Source organism: Alosa pseudoharengus, unplaced genomic scaffold (assembly GCF_046254945.1).
Source record: "Alosa pseudoharengus isolate Yale_2024_CS ecotype anadromous, Long Island Sound unplaced genomic scaffold, YU_APseudo_1.1 YU_APseudo_1.1_scf_1, whole genome shotgun sequence".
NCBI classification, from domain to species: Eukaryota; Metazoa; Chordata; class Actinopteri; order Clupeiformes; family Clupeidae; genus Alosa; species Alosa pseudoharengus.
In genome coordinates, this window is record NW_027468564.1 from 50,153,091 (window position 1) to 50,171,728 (window position 18,638).

Consider the following 18,638-nt stretch of genomic DNA (forward strand, 5'->3'; position numbering starts at 1 on the left):
AGTGGTCCCTCAATAGGTGCAGAGACAAGGCATCCTGAGTTGGTGGTAAAGTATCCAAATTGGCTTTCACTTTCCAAAACAGGGCACAGTGAACATCATGGATTGAAGTGCTGGTCGTTTTTGGATCATACAGTTTGTAGTTTGTCGACCAGTAGGCATGGCCGAAGTGCCCTTGAGCAAGGCACCTAACCCTTCACTGCTCCCTGAGCGCCGCTGTTGTTGCAGGCAGCTCACTGCGCCGGGATTAGTGTGTGGTTCACCTCACTGTGTGTTCACTGTGTGCTGAGTATGTTTCACTAATTCACGGATTGGGATAAATGCAGAGACCAAATTTCCCTCACGGGATCAAAAGAGTATATATACTTATACTTATAGAATAGCCAAAGTTGTCGAGAAGATAAAGGCACAACCTCATGAGGCCACAACCAAAGGGTATGAGAGGCTCATCATTCAGTGCAATGACACAGATGTACTGTTGTTGCAGCTTGTGTTTGCAACCTGCTGAGCCCAGAAATTTGGATGAAAGCAGGAACTGCCAAGAAACCACGCTACATTAAAGTGCATGATATTAAAATGTCAAATGAGATTCTGGATGGTCTGTTGGCATTTCATCCATCACTGGATGTGACACTACCAGTCAGGTCACTGGAATATGAAAAAGGATGGCGTGGAAAGTGTTCCAGCAGTGCCCTCATCTTCTCCACAACTTTGGTGAGGATGAAGTACCAAGTCCAGCTATTCTATCCTCAGCAGAACAGTTTGTCTGCAAACTGTATGATCCAAAAACGACCAGCACTTCAATCCATGATGTTCGCTGTGCCCTGTTTTTGAAAGTGAAAGCCAATGTGGATACTTTACCACCAAATCAGTGGAAACAGTCACCAGTGACCCATCCACAGTTGCCCTTACCAGCCAGTTGTGATTGGCACATGAAGGATGGAATGCTTGTCCCCCAGCTTTTAACCAAAGAACCTGTACAGGCCAGGTGCTTGGAGCTGACGATATGTGGATGCAAGGAAAGTGGAAGTCAGTGCAGTACCAGGCAGTATAGATGTCAAAAAAGTGGAATATTTTGTAGTGGTACATGTGGATGTGCCTGTGCAGCTCAGTGCAAGAATACTCAGGTACTCGCATCATTATTATTGAGTTTTGCCACATTACATGCAACTACATTGTTTCAGATTATTTGGCATGATATTGTTTTTCTTGTTTTGTAGATTAGATTTATATTATGCCCTTGGATGCATGCATGCATGTTTTGTATCGGGAAGGTATTCATTCTCCAAACGGTAAACTCTTCTTTTGTGTCCCTGACTAGGACTCAGATTGAGCACATTGACATGGTCCCTGGGTGCCTTCTGTTGGCTGCCTTCCTGAGTGTCACTGCTTGGAAGGGGAAAAACATACCTTTGCCATACAACTATTAGTTATTACATTACATTACATTTGGCTGACGCATTTTTAAACAAAGCAACTAACAACATGGTTAACAGTTTAAGCTTTATAAAGCAATTCTCTCAACACTTATAGGACCATTTTAAAAAGCTCTAGTACAATAAGAATAAGTGCATCAGTGAGTGCTGTTTTTTAAACAATCGAGAGTCAGTTCTAGTCAGGTGGTAAGTGCTAGGATCAGCAAGACTAGTTATTACTACTAACTAGTTACTAAATATTAAAACTGGATAGGTTGTATGCTTGTACCAAAAAGTGTCCGACAGAGTTTTAATATCAGTTTTGGCCCCCTGACTAATCGGATAGATATCGCACGCATGTCAGGTGAAAGAGGAGACACAGAGCTATCATTTGATACCAAGTGCATCCGTCTGGGTTATGAAACAGACGAAATGACATCAAAATAATAACTTCATATAGCTTGACTTACCCCACATTTTTGTGTGTTGTGGTGGCAAAGCATGTTCATAATCCAACGCTATCATGTGTTTCTCTATGGCAAAGCATGTTCATAATCCGGTTTTGAGATCCTAGCAAATTTCTGCATGGCATCCAATTCGAGACTCACATTGCATCCCAATTTATTCGACAAAGAAACACCTTTTTGCCTTCACTTTCTTCATGACAATGCAGTAAAAAGTTGTTTTAGAATCATCATGTGTGTACACACAGAACATGCAAACTCGGGTTCAGTCAGGTCAGATCAGTTCCACGTCTTGCAGTGGTGAGATACATGTCAAAATATAAGAATTTTTATAATACACTATTTGTATTTTTATTATTTAAAAATCAAAATGAAATCAATGCAAGTATTAATACATAAAATAGTGGCAGATCTGGGTAGCCTAGACTCTGTTAAAAAACAATATATAGCATGTGTGTATGGCACTTACATTGACCAGGATAAATGTTTCTAAGGTAGTGAAAAGGCCCTTAAAACAGTCTAGGGTTCTAAGGGTTAATTTCTTAATTCAGAGCCATGTTACTTACAGCCAAGTACTTGGAGTGGATATCAGAAAGAAATATAGTTTGGCCATCAGTATGAGATCTAATATATACATACAATATTTGTAGTATTTATTATTGTTCTTTGAGTTAACATCATTTGAATAAAACTGATTAAGTAAGGTGCATTATCATAATATTTTTTATTGGCATTGACCTATTTATGGAAAATATGTTGGAGTGGCCAACAAACTGACCTGTGTATCAGTGTTGGCTTTGCACAATTTATTGCCATTATTAAAATAGGCTATCCTAATCTTAAAAAACTTTTTGAGTAGTTTTCAAATAGTTTTTGATTCCCAAGTGCCACCCCAATAAAAAGTCTGGACCCAGCTGGCCCCCCCTATAAAATAATCCTGGCTACGCCCCTGGCCATGTGCACACAAAGTGAGGCTGAGGCACCAGCTTTCATTTGTACCGTATATTATACACTACATGTGCAAGACAATTTGATTACCGTTAATGACACATGCTTTGAAGTGAAAGCACTGCAGGAATTGAATAGTAAATGAGTTTTTATATTTAGTAGTTAGTATAAAAAGTGAAAAGGTGTTATTTGCTGTGTTTATATATTTTAAAATACCTTAATACCTTTGTAAAATAGTGGATTTATTTTTTTGAAAAGAATTATAATATTTTCATTCAAAAAATATCATAAATAATAAAATATAGTTGTCATTAAATTCCATTATATTTTACATCTGCAGATATGATGAAAATGCAATAGCCATTTATTTTGCACAAACAAGTCAATTCCCAAATGTGTGTAAGAGTGCTCTTGAGTGTTCGTAGATTCTCTTCTTACCTACAGTAAGATAAGAAAACATTGGTGAATACCATAATCTTTGTAAAAACTGCGTAAGTGGGTTTTAAGAACACAATTGTTCATAAGAATGGTTGGAGAATGAGGCCCATTGTTATTAAGTGCGGATGAGTGGTATTAGCAAAGTCCTTTTAGGCACGTTCCCCCACTCCATGGCCATCTTGCAACACACTTTGGGCAGTTATCGGACAGCTATTTAGGACACACTGCGTGTGTGCAAGGCTTCACCCCCTTCACAAAGCAGATCATAGCTGCACAATGGCAAATTATGATAGGAAATCCTTCATTTGGAAACTTTAAAGACATTTAGCACTTATAATAAGACTAATGAATGCTGAAAAAGAATGTGCACAGCCTGTAGATGTTTGCTATGCTCTGATGCTCTGGGTATTTCAACTCTGCTGTTTCCCAGGCCTGTCAGGGTTTGTGGACTGCACTGTAGATTACACCATCATCGTCAGCTCTGGAAACACACAGCAGTACACAGTCAGAGGAATACCGCTGGATTATGATAGAAACGAGCGACACAGGGCCACCTCTGCTAAACTTGCATGTCAACATGACTTCCAACATTATACTTGTCTGTACAACTGGTGTTCAGACAGTCCTAATCATGAGCACCTAAACAAGGCCTGCATAGCCTGTTGATTAGGCAGCAAGATTTGTTGTAATGAGCAGAAATGCCCACCTTGTGGCAGCACTCCCTGTGAGGAGCTGAACTGAAGTGTAGACAGTGTTGTTGCCCAGTGTGGATGTTCGAAGCGTGTTAACAGTGGAGTATAGAGGCACTTCCTGTGTTTTGAAGTGATTTATCTGAACACTGGCATACTGAACGTCGTCTTGATCACATGAGGTCACTCTCTGTGTGGGGTCAGAGGTCGTGGCTCTTGCTATGATGGTGCTGTACACAACACTCAAGTCATTCTGATCAGAAAATAAATGATTACATAATTACATTATTATCAGTGATGCAGGGGATCTAGACTCCCAGGGATATTTAAACTGACAGATGTGTTCTATGTGGAGATACAGGTACAATCACAACAAGCTCCAACTTCCTCACCTGTATGTTATCATTTGTGGGTCTTGGGTCTGTAGCACGTTCAGAATTCTTCTTCCTGATTTGTAGGCAGGACAGTCATATGCATATTTAGTTAATGATACAGTAGGAAATATACATTATGTCATATGTAGTAGAAATATGCTGTAAGCCTGTAATTGCCACTACTGTAAATTATCTCAGAATAAGGAAACTTGGTTGCATCACCTCAAGTGCACAATTCCAAGTATCAGCAGGACGGCGAGAATGATGAATGTGGTGACAATGGCTGGCAGGAGGACATCAGCATCTAAAGAGACATTTTTATGAAGGAAAATGAGACATTTTTATGAAGCAAAATGATCAACTGTGTTGAAAGATAAGAGCAGCTGACTGATATAGCATAGTCATGTCTTCTTCAGAATTTTGTAGGTAAACTGCAGAATTGTAGCAGTAACAACCTCTTAGTGGTCACAAAGACATTTTAGTATTTCCACAACCCACATAAACACTAACCTGTTTGAACAGCAACTTCAATAGAAATCTGAGAGCCAAGTTCATTCTGTGCCTCGCAGTAGTAAAGTCCACTGGTATCAGAGGTCAGATTGAAGCTGACACTCTCCCCTGTGCCCCTCATAAGAGATTCAGCTCCACTCTTCATATACCAGGTGTAGGTGTGCACTGGTGGGTTGGCATCACTGCTGCAGGTCAGAGTCACTACACTGGCCTCATCTATTGTACTAGAGGCAGTGATGGACACGAGGACATTCTTTGGCTTGATATGTCCAGGGTATAGGTTTTAGTTTTTTGCTTACTAAAGCAGGCATGGTAAATAGTATAAAACACTTGTATAAAATGTATAAAATATACAGTATAAAATGCTTGTCATAGTACATCTTTCACATGTGTTTATTATATGTGTTATGTCTGTTAAAGTATATGATTCTAATCCAGCTAATTCCTCATGGTGCTTCAGTTGCCTGTTCACATACAAGCCTCATTCAAACACTTCTTGGTCAACACTACTTCAGTAAGGAGTTACATTTGTTCCACTTTTATGAGCGAGCAATAGCACAATTTGAGCGCAGAAAAATATTTTGAGCGAGCACACAAATTATATTTTGAGGAAAAATGAAACTCAAGCACAAAAAAAACTTGTAGTTGAGCAAACAGGAATCTATGTTGTGCTCCACAAATGTCTTTGCCTGTTTGCTAATATCAATATGTATGTGCAACATAGGGGTGTAACGGTTCATGTATTCGTATTGAACCGAAACGGTACGGGCGTCACGGTTCGGTGCATGAATTTACACGGAGAATACACGGTATAAAAATAAATAAAACTCGTGTGCGGATTAATTAATGTCATGCTCAATTACTGTTAAGTAGCGAGAGTTACGGGAGTTCTTTAGCGACACCTAACGCTAATCTTTAGCCTCGCCTTAGCTCTGAAGCTCTGATTGGTGCCTATGTTTTTTTTTGTCAGGACGTCGGTCGAGTCTGTCAGTCATTAGCAGCACTAAGGTTAGACCCACAAGAGTTAGAGGATCCACTGGTCTCTTTAAGATCGCAAGTTTGAGAACTTCAGTTACAGTAACGTTAGTACAGGCGAAAGAGTGGTGGATAAGATGAAACTGTGTGTCGGCGTTGATCAGCAGTTGTTGGGTATGTGAGTGGAAAAAAAGCTACACATATTCGAAGCCATCACCCAGATGATGTAGGCTACCAATCACTGAAACGAGGGGAAAAAACTTACCCTGCGCTTCAGCAGCCTTTGGATACACATACAAATAGGGCCAAAACCTATGGCTTAAATTAAATGATTTCGTAATGACAGAAAGCTATGTAAATCGCGTGGTAATTACCTTTATGTTGGGGTAACTTCTCACTTGTTCGTGAAGTGGCTGGGGCACTTCATCAAGCACGCCCGGCAGGAGCGGCCCCTCCTCCTGTTCATGGACCAGCACGAGGCCCATGTTGGGAAGGGGGTGGTCGACTTCTGTCGGGCCAACCAGGTTGAGGTGGTGTGCCTGCCAGCGCACACCACCCATGTGCTCCAGCCACTAGACGTGGCGGTGTACGGTTCACTGAAGGCGGCGTTCTCCCGTTTGGCACGGGAGATGGGGTTGGTGCGAGGAGACCTGGTGCTGGGCAAGCGGCACTTTTCAGCGGTGCTGAAGTACGCGGTGGAGCAGGCCTGTACGCCCAATACCATCAAGAGCGGGTTCCGCTCTACAGGCCTGTTCCCGCTTGACAGGACAGCGGTGGACGACTCAAAGGTGAGTTAGCAGAAAAAAAACAGTTTGACATTATGTGAAGTACAATTCATTGGATTAACATATTTTTCTAAACACCTACTAACAGCTCGTCAAAGGCCTCCGGGACCCAAACCATCTCCCGTCTGATACAGACGAGGACCCGGAGGACCTCCCTGACGTCACTGACGTCTCCACCGCTGGCACCGCTGACGCCGCTGCCCACACCAGGTCTGCCACCACCTCCACCACCTCCGCCGCCGACACAGGAACCGTCACCGCCATCGTCCTAGCCTCCTCCACCGCCGTAGAGTGCGCTCCATCGCCCGTCTCGTCGCCCTGGGGTCCCGCCGACCCTGCTGCCACCACCGTCCCGACGCCTTGCAGTCCCAACGCCTCCTCCTCCTCCACCACCACCTCCGCCGCTGCTGCTGCTGCCGCAGCCCCCCCCACCACCACCACCGCTGCCGCCGCTGCCTCCACCACCGGGCAGTGTCCCACATGCCGGCGGTTCCCGAATCCCCTGGTGTCGGCCGGTGTCATCCCAGCCGGGTTGGCAGACATCCTCGTGCCCCCCCATTTTGACCGGCCGACCCGGGGGAGGAGGAGGATGCCTCTGCCAGCGAGGGTCATTACGGCAGATGCCTACGCGGCCCTCCTGGCAGAGAGGGAGGAGGAGGACAGGCGCAAGGAGGCCGAAAAGAGAGAGCGGGCAGCACAGCGGCTCCTCCGGCAGCAGCAGGTGGCTGAGCGGGCAGCTGAGAGGGCAGCCCAGCAGGCAGAGAGGGCAGCTGCAAGGGCAGCACAGCAAGAAGAGAGGGCAGCACAGCAGGCGGAGAGGGCAGCACAGCAGGCGGAGAGGGCAGCCCAGCAGGCGGAGAGGGCAGCTGCACGGGCAGCCCAGCAGGCGGCCAGAGAGCAGCGTGAAAGCGCACAGGCTGCGTTACGCGCTGCACGGGAGGACCCAGAGCAGTATTGCACTGTGTGTAAGGACATAGCTCCGCCTGGGTCCTCCCGTGATCTCCATCAGTGGCTACAGTGCGACCTCTGCACCCTCTGGTACCACACAGAGTGCCTGGAAGTCGGTGTGGTACCAGAGGGTGAATGGTACTGTCATAAGTGCCAGGACAGTGTGTCGCTCCAGGTGGCACTCGAACTGGAGCTGTAAATATTGTATATATTGTATATATTGTAAATATTGTATATATTGTAAATAGTGTAAATATTGTAAATATTGTACATACTGTATATAGTTCGTTGGTTTTTTACAGATATATATTTTTTACATATATTTTTACATATATTTTGTTTTGTGTTAGGTTCTGTGTGTTCTGGTCTTACAAAGGGCTTCTTGAAATGGCACTTAATTCAGTACACGTGTTGTGTTCTGTGTTTTAGGTCTTACAAGTGCCCACTGCTCTTTAATCTGATGCATTCTCTTACTGCCCTGTAACTGACCCTGGGCAATACCGCGCCAAACCAGAGGCGGCAGACTGTACGGAATATGGTGTCATTCGAGAAGGCTACAGAGAAGAACATGGAAGTAGCAACTGACTTGCTGGTAAGGCTAAGCTACATCTAAGATAAATCCTAAAATAATCCTTACCAAGTATTGATCAACAGATATATCCATTAACTACATAATCTACCAACATCAAACAATTTAAATATACGTTATACAGTGTAAAATGTGTGTTTAAATCGTACCCAAAAGCGGTGTACGGAACACTGTTACTGTTTCGCGAAGTGATGTACGGAATACTGTTAAGGGACAAATTTGGCGAAGTCAGAGAAAATCAGAGACTCGTGTTAATAAATCACCCATAGGCTAGGCTACCAATCACTGAAACGAGGGGAAAAAACTTACCCTGCGCTTCAGCAGCCTTTGGATACACATACAAATAGGGCCACAACCTATGGCTTAAATTAAATGTTTTCGTAATGACAGAAAGCTATTTAAATCGCGTGGTAATTACCTTTATGTTGAGGTAACTTGTAACTTCTCACATGAGGAGCTGGTAGTGTTAAGTGCATAGACAGCAAAATAAAGTGACAACGCTAACCAGGCTAATAAACAAACCATGCTATGGTGAGTTAACGTCAAAGGGCAAAGTCACGTGACTTCTAGTTGTAGTCTGTTTATAAAATAAAAGGAGCAATTTCGTTTTTTTTAAAAAGGCAAAATATTGTGATATTTTCACAGTTAGTAGGCTAGATTATTACTTTACACACAATACAAAAAAATATTGAGGCAAATTGTAGACCCTTCCATATACAACTAAACACAGATGTTGAAGGTCTTGCTTAAGTGGATTTTTAAAAATAATTTTTCTATGTAATTTGCACTTTCAGAAATAAGAGATGCTGTAGGCCTATTTTCAGTTTTATAGCTGATTGTCTTATTTTGTTTACAAGTTACAGATGGAGTCTGGGTACTTATTGTACTGTTTAGACTACATCTTACACACTTCAGGCTGTTCAGATAGCTCAGGGAAGAGACTGTATGACACTAGGTGGTACAGCCTGAGACATGTACAAAAAAAAAAATGCTTTCTGCATTTTTGTTTTGCTTTTCCCTCCATTGTACCGAACTCGTACCGAACCGTGATGTCCGAACCGAGGTATGAACCGAACCGTGACTTCTGTGTACCGTTACACCCCTAGTGCAACATCAGCCCCCTTTATTTCAGTTTCACTGTACGTGCTCACATAAACTGTTCCTCCGCTAGCTCAGGAGATCTCTAGCCTGGAAAATCCAGACCCTGATAATCTAGAAAGATTAAGGGTCTGGTACAGAGCAATGTAGGCCTAATGGCCCAACTCGAGGGGCGGCAACAAGCATGCATTTAAAAATCTCACTGCACGCAATTGGATAACACTAGACCATGTTTACTCTGAATAATTTCGGACTTCGACGCAATCGGATAACACTACGACCAATGTGTACTGTCCTACAACATTGCAGCTCTATCTTCATCAGTTTAGCTTGTTGCCCGGAATGTTGGGGAAAAAGTAACGTGCATCATTGCTCTTTGCCAGAGTGTCTCGCCGAGACAATTCCATTGTGCTCTCGCGAGAACTCTGGATTTCCAGGGTAGGAGATCTCTGTCGCGCTCGCTCAACTTTGTCTGTGTGCTCGCTCAAAACTGTCGACAACGTTACGTTTGTTCCACAATTCATCAACCAATCAGAAAATTCAGGGGCTGAAGTCCAATTCTTATTGGCTGCTGAAGTCCACAATGCCTATAGCGTCATTTACTAGTGTCAGTGGGAATCGGGAAAGAAGGAAAATTGGAGCATGCCACACGAAAATACATCTTTGGTAAGTATTTATCATTTGGGTATTGTTGGATTTACAACACGGTTACAACGTCTACTTAACTTTATACATTAAAACTAAGACCAGCATTATTAACCTTTCAAAATATAATTTGTGTGCTCGCTCAAAATATGTTTCTGCGCTCAAATTGCGCTATTGCTCGCTCATAAAAGTGGAACAAATGTAACTCCATACTTCAGTGGCTCAAAGAGGTGGTGTGTGATTTGATTGGCAGTTCAGCACCAACGTCAACAACCAGGGATGGACAGTAACTACATATACTTCCTGTACTTAAGTATGATTTTTGAGTATCTCAATAGAATGATTAATCATTTAAATTATATTTTTGCATCCATTTGAACAATTGCAAAGTTATGACAATAAGTAAAATGTTTTTGTTGGATGTATGACTGAACAAAATGTATACCCTATTACTGTAATGACTAAATGAACATTACATTACAATACATTAAAAAGGACAAATACTTGTACTTCTGAATACTTAAGTATTTTTAAAAGCAAGTACTTCTGTACTTCAACTTAAGTAAAAATCGGACTTGGCAACTTTCACTTGTATTGGAGTAATATTTGACAAGGTGTACCTATACTTTCACTTAAGTAAAGGAATTGTGTCGTCCACCTCTGTCAAAAACCTTTCATCAGATCACGGACTGCAACTTTAAGTAGGAGTGAATTCAGGCATGTTCACTTACATCTCACATTGAGAGACAGCTGCTGAAGAGAGACTCTCATGTCCTTTAACAGCACAGGAGTAACTGCCTGCATCTTCACTGCTGACTGGGTCTAGATGCAGCTTGTTGTCTCTGGTTGAGTGTTTGTAGGTCACAGGCTGTCCATTCTTGTACCAGATGAAGGTGGGGTCATTACTCAGAGTACAGGTAGTATTACAGGTGAGGGTGACTTTGTCCCCCTCTTTCACTGTATCAATAGGTGCCCACACCTGCAAACCTAGACAATTCATGATGCAGTGGAATAGACAAACTGCATAAAATCATTAAACTGCATTCAACTTCAGTAAAATGTTACCTGTAACAGAGATGGTGACTCCAGGTAATCCGGAGTAATTCTGTCCTCGTCCTGTTGTAAACCTTAAGGAATACTCTCCAGAGTGACTCTTTCTGATGTCTTCCAGTCTCAGAGTACAACTATTTTCTTTTCACCAGCATGACAATTCTTTGAATTGTTCTTTGAAGTGGTCATCTCTTGGATGCAAGTAAGTGCATGGAATGTCCACTGATGAGCCCATTAATACACAGATATTCTCATCGGAGTAGGTCACACCCCAGCACTGTTTATCTGGAACACCTATAATCCCACACAGCACCAAAACCCACATCAATGAGAAAAGATACAGACTGAATGCACATAACTGAAAAGAAGTTCAAATGTAAATCACTGAAGGTGAGCTGTACTCACACACTGCTGGGGAGCGTAGAGCTTCATGATCTCTCACTGCACAGGAGTAACTGGCCACTTCATAGACTAGTATGGAGGCTGTGGTTTTGTCTGGTAAACACTGTCCAGTCTTGTACCAGACATGCTGAAGTTCAGAGCCCAAACTGCAGGAGGTGCTGCAGGTCACTACAGTCTGATGCTGTTTGTGTGCAGCCGCTTCCTCTACTCTCAGATCTATTCATGGTCAGGCGTGGGTGAGATATAGGAAGTTGACCACATTAAGTTATCAACCAGAAATACTGATAAAATGAAAATGATGTTTAACCCCTATGCATTACCTGTAACAGACACTGTAATCCTATGTTTGCTTGTCATTCAAGTCAAGTGTAAGAGTGTATAAAAGCGAAACTGATAAACACCAGAGTCTCCATCTGAAAGTGTGTCTATGTTCAGACTGCAGTCAGGATAATTAGAGTGACTGTGTTTTATGACTCTACCACTCTTCTCTTCATACCACTCTCCTCCCAGATACGTGTCTCCATGAGAATACTGGTATGTGCAGGGCAGGACCACTGATGCTCCTTTAAGACCACAGACATGTGTAGAGGAGTAGGTCACATTCCATTCATACTGCACCGCTGAAACACAACCAAAACAAAAGATGTGAAAAATATGCACTACACTCACAAATAATTTAACTAAACTTGACTGGATTTTGTCAATTCAACAGAAAGCAACATCTAAGAATCAAAAAGCATTTCCTGTATACATCACATACCGATACACATACATACATTATCTTTGACAGTATGTAACTGTGTAATAATGCATCTTACCTGTTTGACTCAGGAGAAAATGCACCAAAAATACCTTCATGCCTTTTAAAAGCAGATCTTGTTTTACCTGCAATCAGAAAGAGTACAGTCTGCCATGATGTTATCATGCTGGTGCTAGACTAGGGCTGTCAATCGATTAAAAAAATTTATCTAATTAATTACATACTCTGTGATTAATTAATCTAAATTAATCGCATATATAATTTTTGCTGTGAAAGCATTTTAAATATTTAAATTCAAATGAATCATTGAATAATCAGCATTAGCAACATTAAAGTTAAAAAACTCTTTTATTATTATTTTCAGTGTTCAAATAATTGCCATAATAATCTATGATATGACCTAATATGCTGAGGAAATAAATTCAAAAGTGCTTCGGAAATAAGTTTTTTTTTTTTTTCACATACAAGGCATTTCAGGCCACAGATATAACCTAGGGGACACAATGAAAATAAATTAACACTCCCCTCAATGTCAACACTTATTTCTTTGCATTGATGTGCGACTATAGCGTTGATGAACTCCAGTGATATGCAAATTCCTTGCTGCAGACATTGCAGAGGACTTTATTTTCAACACTTTATTTTTATCAACACCATCAGGACGTTTTTTAAAAGTAAATGTTCCAATCAATGATCCAGGCAGCACGTTTTCTTCTCTCTCCTTCATTTTACAGTCTAATTTTTACTGACTAGAACGGCTCAGGGTCAAAGGTCATACGGAATCGATTAATCTGCACTAATTTTTTTAATCAGTTATTTTTTCTCAAATTAATTAATCAAAATTAATCAGTTATTTTGACAGCCCTATGCTAGACATTTTGGTAACACTTTACTTTAAGGTTCACATGTTAGCCACTAATACATACCTAATTAATGCCTGTATTAGTGACTTGTAAGGCATGTGTTAAGCAACATTAATCATTTGTTAGGCGTGTATTCACAAAATTCTTGTTCATGACGAATTAGGCCTTTATTCTTGATATAATCTTAATAATGACCCAAGTAAGCCTTGATCTCTACTTGCTAATTAGTAGTAAGTACCAAAAGAAAATATGTATAACCCACTAGTATACTGTCTGAATAAATTCCAAATAGTGGCAGAACAGTTGTAGAATAAGCAAGTGCATGGTACAAGTATATGGCTCAACCTCGCTGCACTTCACTGCCCAGGATGCTGTGTCAAACAGCACTTAACAAATGGGAGATTGGTTCCCATTCTAAAGTGGAAACTGGTTCCTTAGCAGCAAGCACATTATCATCAGTAATACCTATGCAGTATGTACTTACTAGTCATGAATTGGTTCCATATTCTAAAGTCAGGCATTACTCTCCCTCTGATAAAAAAATACATGGTGGGAACAGTCTAGAGACTATAACCCCTGATCAATACAGACATTCTTTACCCTTAATACATTGCTAGTACATCCATTATTCCTTGAAAATATGGTCCCTGTTCTAAAGAATACATTAAAACATGTTTACAGAAACATGTCAAATAAACATTTTCAGTGCTGTAATTTTTCCCATCTTTTTTCCATTGTCAACACACTCCCAACTATTAACAATGTATTAAGTAAGAGATAACGGCCGCCGAGGTGTCCTGTTATACGGAATTAATGAACGAGAGCGAGAGGCAAAGAACTCCCTGACGCGCAACGGAGGCCCAAGTTATCACCCGGTTGCTGCTATAGGCAACAGTCATGCCTTTATAGCACACAAAGGAAACACACGGTTCCGTTTAAAAAGAAGCTGACTTGTACAACTTTCTTTGGCCCTATAACAGCTATAGAATGGACAGTTAGCTTGTTTACAGTTGATTTCATTGTTGCGAATCCTGCTTCCAGGCTCAACCGTCATCCTACTATGGCTGGCTGTTATAGTTACCATTCATAAGCATTGATATGGAACAGTGATTAAACTTTTTCTTACCAGATCTACTTCATAGGTATCCTGTTATTTAGAATTAATAGCCACCCCACCAGCCAATCAGAAAGGAGTATTTTTTCTCTCCAGGTGATAAGGGTAAAGAATGTTTGTATTGATCAGGGGTTATAGTCTCTAGACTGTTCCCACCATGTTATTTTTTATCAGAGGGAGAGTAATGCCTGACTTTAGAATATGGAACCAATTCATGACGAGTAAGTACTGTACATACTGCATAGATATTACTGATGATAATGTGCTTGCTGCTAAGGAACCAGTTTCCACTTTAGAATAGGAACCAATCTCCCATTTGTTAAGTGCTGTTTGACACAGCATCCTGGGCAGTGAAGTGCAGCGAGGTTGAGCCATATACTTGCTTATTCTACAACTGTTCTGCCACTATTTGGAACTTATTCAGACAGTATACTAGTGGGTTATACATATTCTCTTTTGGTACTTACTACTAATTAGTAAGTAGAGATCGATCAAGGCTTACTAGGTCATTATTAAGATTATATCAAGAATAAAGGCCTAATTCGTCATGAACAAGAATTTTGTGAATACACGCCTAACAAATGATTAATGTTGCTTAACACATGCCTTACAAGTCACTAATACAGGCATTAATTAGGTATGTATTAGTGTATTATGTACATGTGAACCTTAAAATAAAGTGTTACCAACAAACTCACGTTTTTCCTTCAAACACAATGTTATTATGTTGAACTGACATATTTTGCATGGATTCCAGTTCTTTTCATTTTCCCTCCAGTATATATACGCTTAGGCTACCTTACGTGATTCAATTAGAAAAAATGGATTACTCAATTGGAATGAACATTTTAACACAATAAGGTTGTGTTTAATTTAAAACTAGACTGTTTTATATAACATAATATGTAACATAATATGGTTTGATAAATTGGACAGCCCTGACTTTTCCTTTTTTAGTGTATAGGAGAAAGAACTGGAAAACACCATGTCAAATACATCACATAACATCACACCACACTGTAAAACCCGACAAGTTAATTGAACTCAAAAAAATTGGTGAAACCGATTACACAAAAAAATTTAAGTAATAGTAACTCGGTTTTGCTAAGTCAAAGAAACTTACCTTTTTTAATTAGTCTTCACTAGCAAATTTTGAGTGTGTTCAACAAGGTTTTTTTAAGTTAAAGAAACATCAACTACATGAGTTCACGGTAATTAATAAAATTAAGCTTAGATAGCTTAATTGGATTTATTGATGTCAGCCTGAAATATTTCATTTTGCTTCAACCAATTCTTTAAATTAAATTTAAAACTTAAAAGTTTTAATTTCCAGAAAGTTGAACAAACTTGTCAATTTTGATTAGTTTCAACTAAGGACTTGAAAGAAAATTATTAAAAAGGTTGACAAAGGCCAGTGAAATTCTTCTTAATCTTTTATTTTCATGTAAACCATGGAAACAAATACAGGTTGGAGTTCAGAACAGGGCTGTAGTGGAGGCTAAATTCAAATAAACACAGTTTAGATCAAGGGCATAAAGACTAGATAGATAGATAGATCGATAGACAGATAGATAGATAGATAGATAGATAGATAGATACTATCTATCTAGATAGATAGATAGATAGATAGATAGATAGATACTTTATGACAAATGCCTGACCAATGCTAGGAAATTCAACAATCATTTCAATCCAAAACAACAGGAGTCTTCTTTGGGCAGAGGGATGCATTTGCACTGTTCGTGCTGATCAGAATGAGTTCAACAGTAAGGTCCTCAATATCTGGGAACTCCGATTGAGAGACCTGAAGAAATGAACAAAGAACAATTGTGTGTTAATTGAATATCTAATAGGCATTACATGTCAAGTGATACCATGTCATATTAAGTTTAACATTTTATCTTCAAACTTTTCCAGGGCAGTTGCATTATTGAAATAATTACTTGAAATAATACTAAGTAACTTCCCTGGAGTTTCTTGGTGAAAAAACAAACAGAAAAACAAAAGCTTGAAATGTAACTCCAGCGTTATTCGACACATAGCCCTGTTGTTCGAGGTCACGGCTGTTCGTAAGAATAAAATTAAAAGAATTAAAAAAATTGGTGCAACATAGACTGAGTAGTGGCCCAGCAGCTATTGATAACCTACCAGGGAATTTGGCTTTAGTTTCAGTTCAGTTCAAATGCCTTGTTAGGTTAGTTTAAAGGGGTGGTTCAGGATTTTGGACATAGGACCTCATTTCCAAGTTACCAAGTGTGATATTACATTAATACACAGGATTAGGTGTTATAATCCCTTGTGCCAAGATCCAAGATAAAAACACAAGTTGGAGACCGTTTTCAACACGTTTCATCCAGTCCTTCTAGTTGCAGAGTTCGCAGGTGCTAGGCTGGCGCGAGTCAACAGTATGTGTAAGCCTGCCACTAAAAACAGTCTTACCCACTCCATAGTACACCGAGGCAAATAAATATAACGCCTGAATAGACGAGGACTGGGTGAAACGTGTTAAAAACGGTCTCCACTGATAAATAACACACTTGCTAACTTGGAAATTAGGTCCTATGTCCAAAATCCTGAACCACCCATTTAAGCTGCTGGACCAGTATTTGCTTTATGTTGTATACTCAATTTTCTCATTGTTTTTCATTCTAATAGCATGCGTTGACCTCGAAACAACAGGCCATGGGTCGCTTAATGCCACAGTTACGCTTTAACTGTCATGTCAATAGAAAACATTTACTTACATCCCATGTCTTTAGAAAAGTGGTATCATCCTCATGGAGGTAGAAAGGAAGGCCACGGAGCGCCACAGCACGTCGGATATTTACATCTGAGGATCCATGCATGAGAAAACAAGCCAGTTAATAACTACAAAATGCAATTCAATAGGATTACCTTTCTTTGATAGTACAGCTTCTGAAACCAAAGCATTCTTTTTATCTTAAGTCCATGGAGGAGTTGTAATCTACAAGACCTCTGCTTTCAAAGGGGGTCAAGCACTCTTAGTATGTGGAAACAGGGCCATTGTTAGTAGGCGGTGTGCAATTTCGAGCAAAAACTCAAAATAGGGGGGTAAGTGTAAAGATTTAAAACACATTTGGTCAGAACCACACATGAAATGAATCTATTCCAAGTATTTGTACAAAAGAAATGCTTACCTGGGATTCCAACATGATTGCAGGCCACCACCGAACCAATAGGCTATGTCTGCGGGGAAGGACGTCTGATATGATCTCCTTCCTTCTCAATGCCAATGTTGTTTGCATCAACTTCTGAATCTGTGAATTGAAGGACGAATACACATTTGAACATACTGACAATCTCTATTAGGACAATCCACCATCTCATGATGTCGCTTTAAATGCCACTTTAAATGCATCCTTAAATGGCCGAGAACAGTTTGCACATTAAATGGTTGTTTTCAACTACACAGCTGACATGCGAATAATACACATTCTGACTGAGCATGAACTGTGTGTGACCGTGTCAAATGAATTTAGGCTACTGACTTAAATGTGCAGACAGTCAGTAACATGACAGTGGACTAACGTTAATGGAGGAAACATTGCTAACATGCTGTAAACGATAATGTTGCAGGACCTGTGCCCTGTTATCAAGCAGTGCACCACAAAGCTTGCACTTCCAAGCTATTGTGTTAAATAGTGCTAACGGGGGTTAATTAGTTCATATTTTTAGTACTCACATTGGCAAATTGAGTTAGATCGCTGGCTGATCCAGCAAGTGCTGGCATACAGCAGCCAAATTCTTAGCTGCTAGTGCTAGCTAGTTCTAGCCGGATAAAGTTACGTCACGTAGCCTAAGACAATATTTTCAAACATTCGGGTTTTTAAACAATATGATAAAGGACGTGCTTTAGGGTCAACATGCACCTCACTTTTCCACTTACGTTTAATTGCGGTTTTTCTCTCTTCTCGTCGTCTCCTCTCTCGTTGTCTATTTTCACTGCTCTTGTTCTCGTCTCTTGTCATCTGGTGGTCGACCGTTGGCGGCGTCGCTTGTCACTCGGCGTTGGTGCTGTACACAAGGTCCACGTATGGCAGAAGATCCGCCTACAAATTTGCTACAATTTGCGAAGTTTCCCACGCTTTCTATTTTTTCAAATTACTTAAAGCGGATGAGTGCTGTCAACTTAAAAGTTCAAATTTGTTCAAGTAACACAGACGATTAGAGTACTATTAACTTTTTTTCATTTTTGAGTGTTTACAAATCAAAAACATTGTTTTACTTGTACTGTTCGGTTTTACAGTGCACAAACAACATGAGAGTCTTTTTTATCGCAATAATTTCCTTTGTAGATCAACTACAACTGATTTCAGCCCCCAGGTTACAGCTACACTGTAAAAATATGTTTTAATGCTCAGTTTAACTCAAAGCAATATTATGACTTGATCCACCCTGATCTTTTTACCTCTGGATGACAGTTGGGTTATGTTGAGTGCTTCTGGATCACAAGCTGTGAACAAGTCACTGTGCAACAATCTTGACTAAATGTCACTGTAGCGTATGTCCTACTGATACAGAAAATTGTATTTGAAGTTATACGAGACAGGATG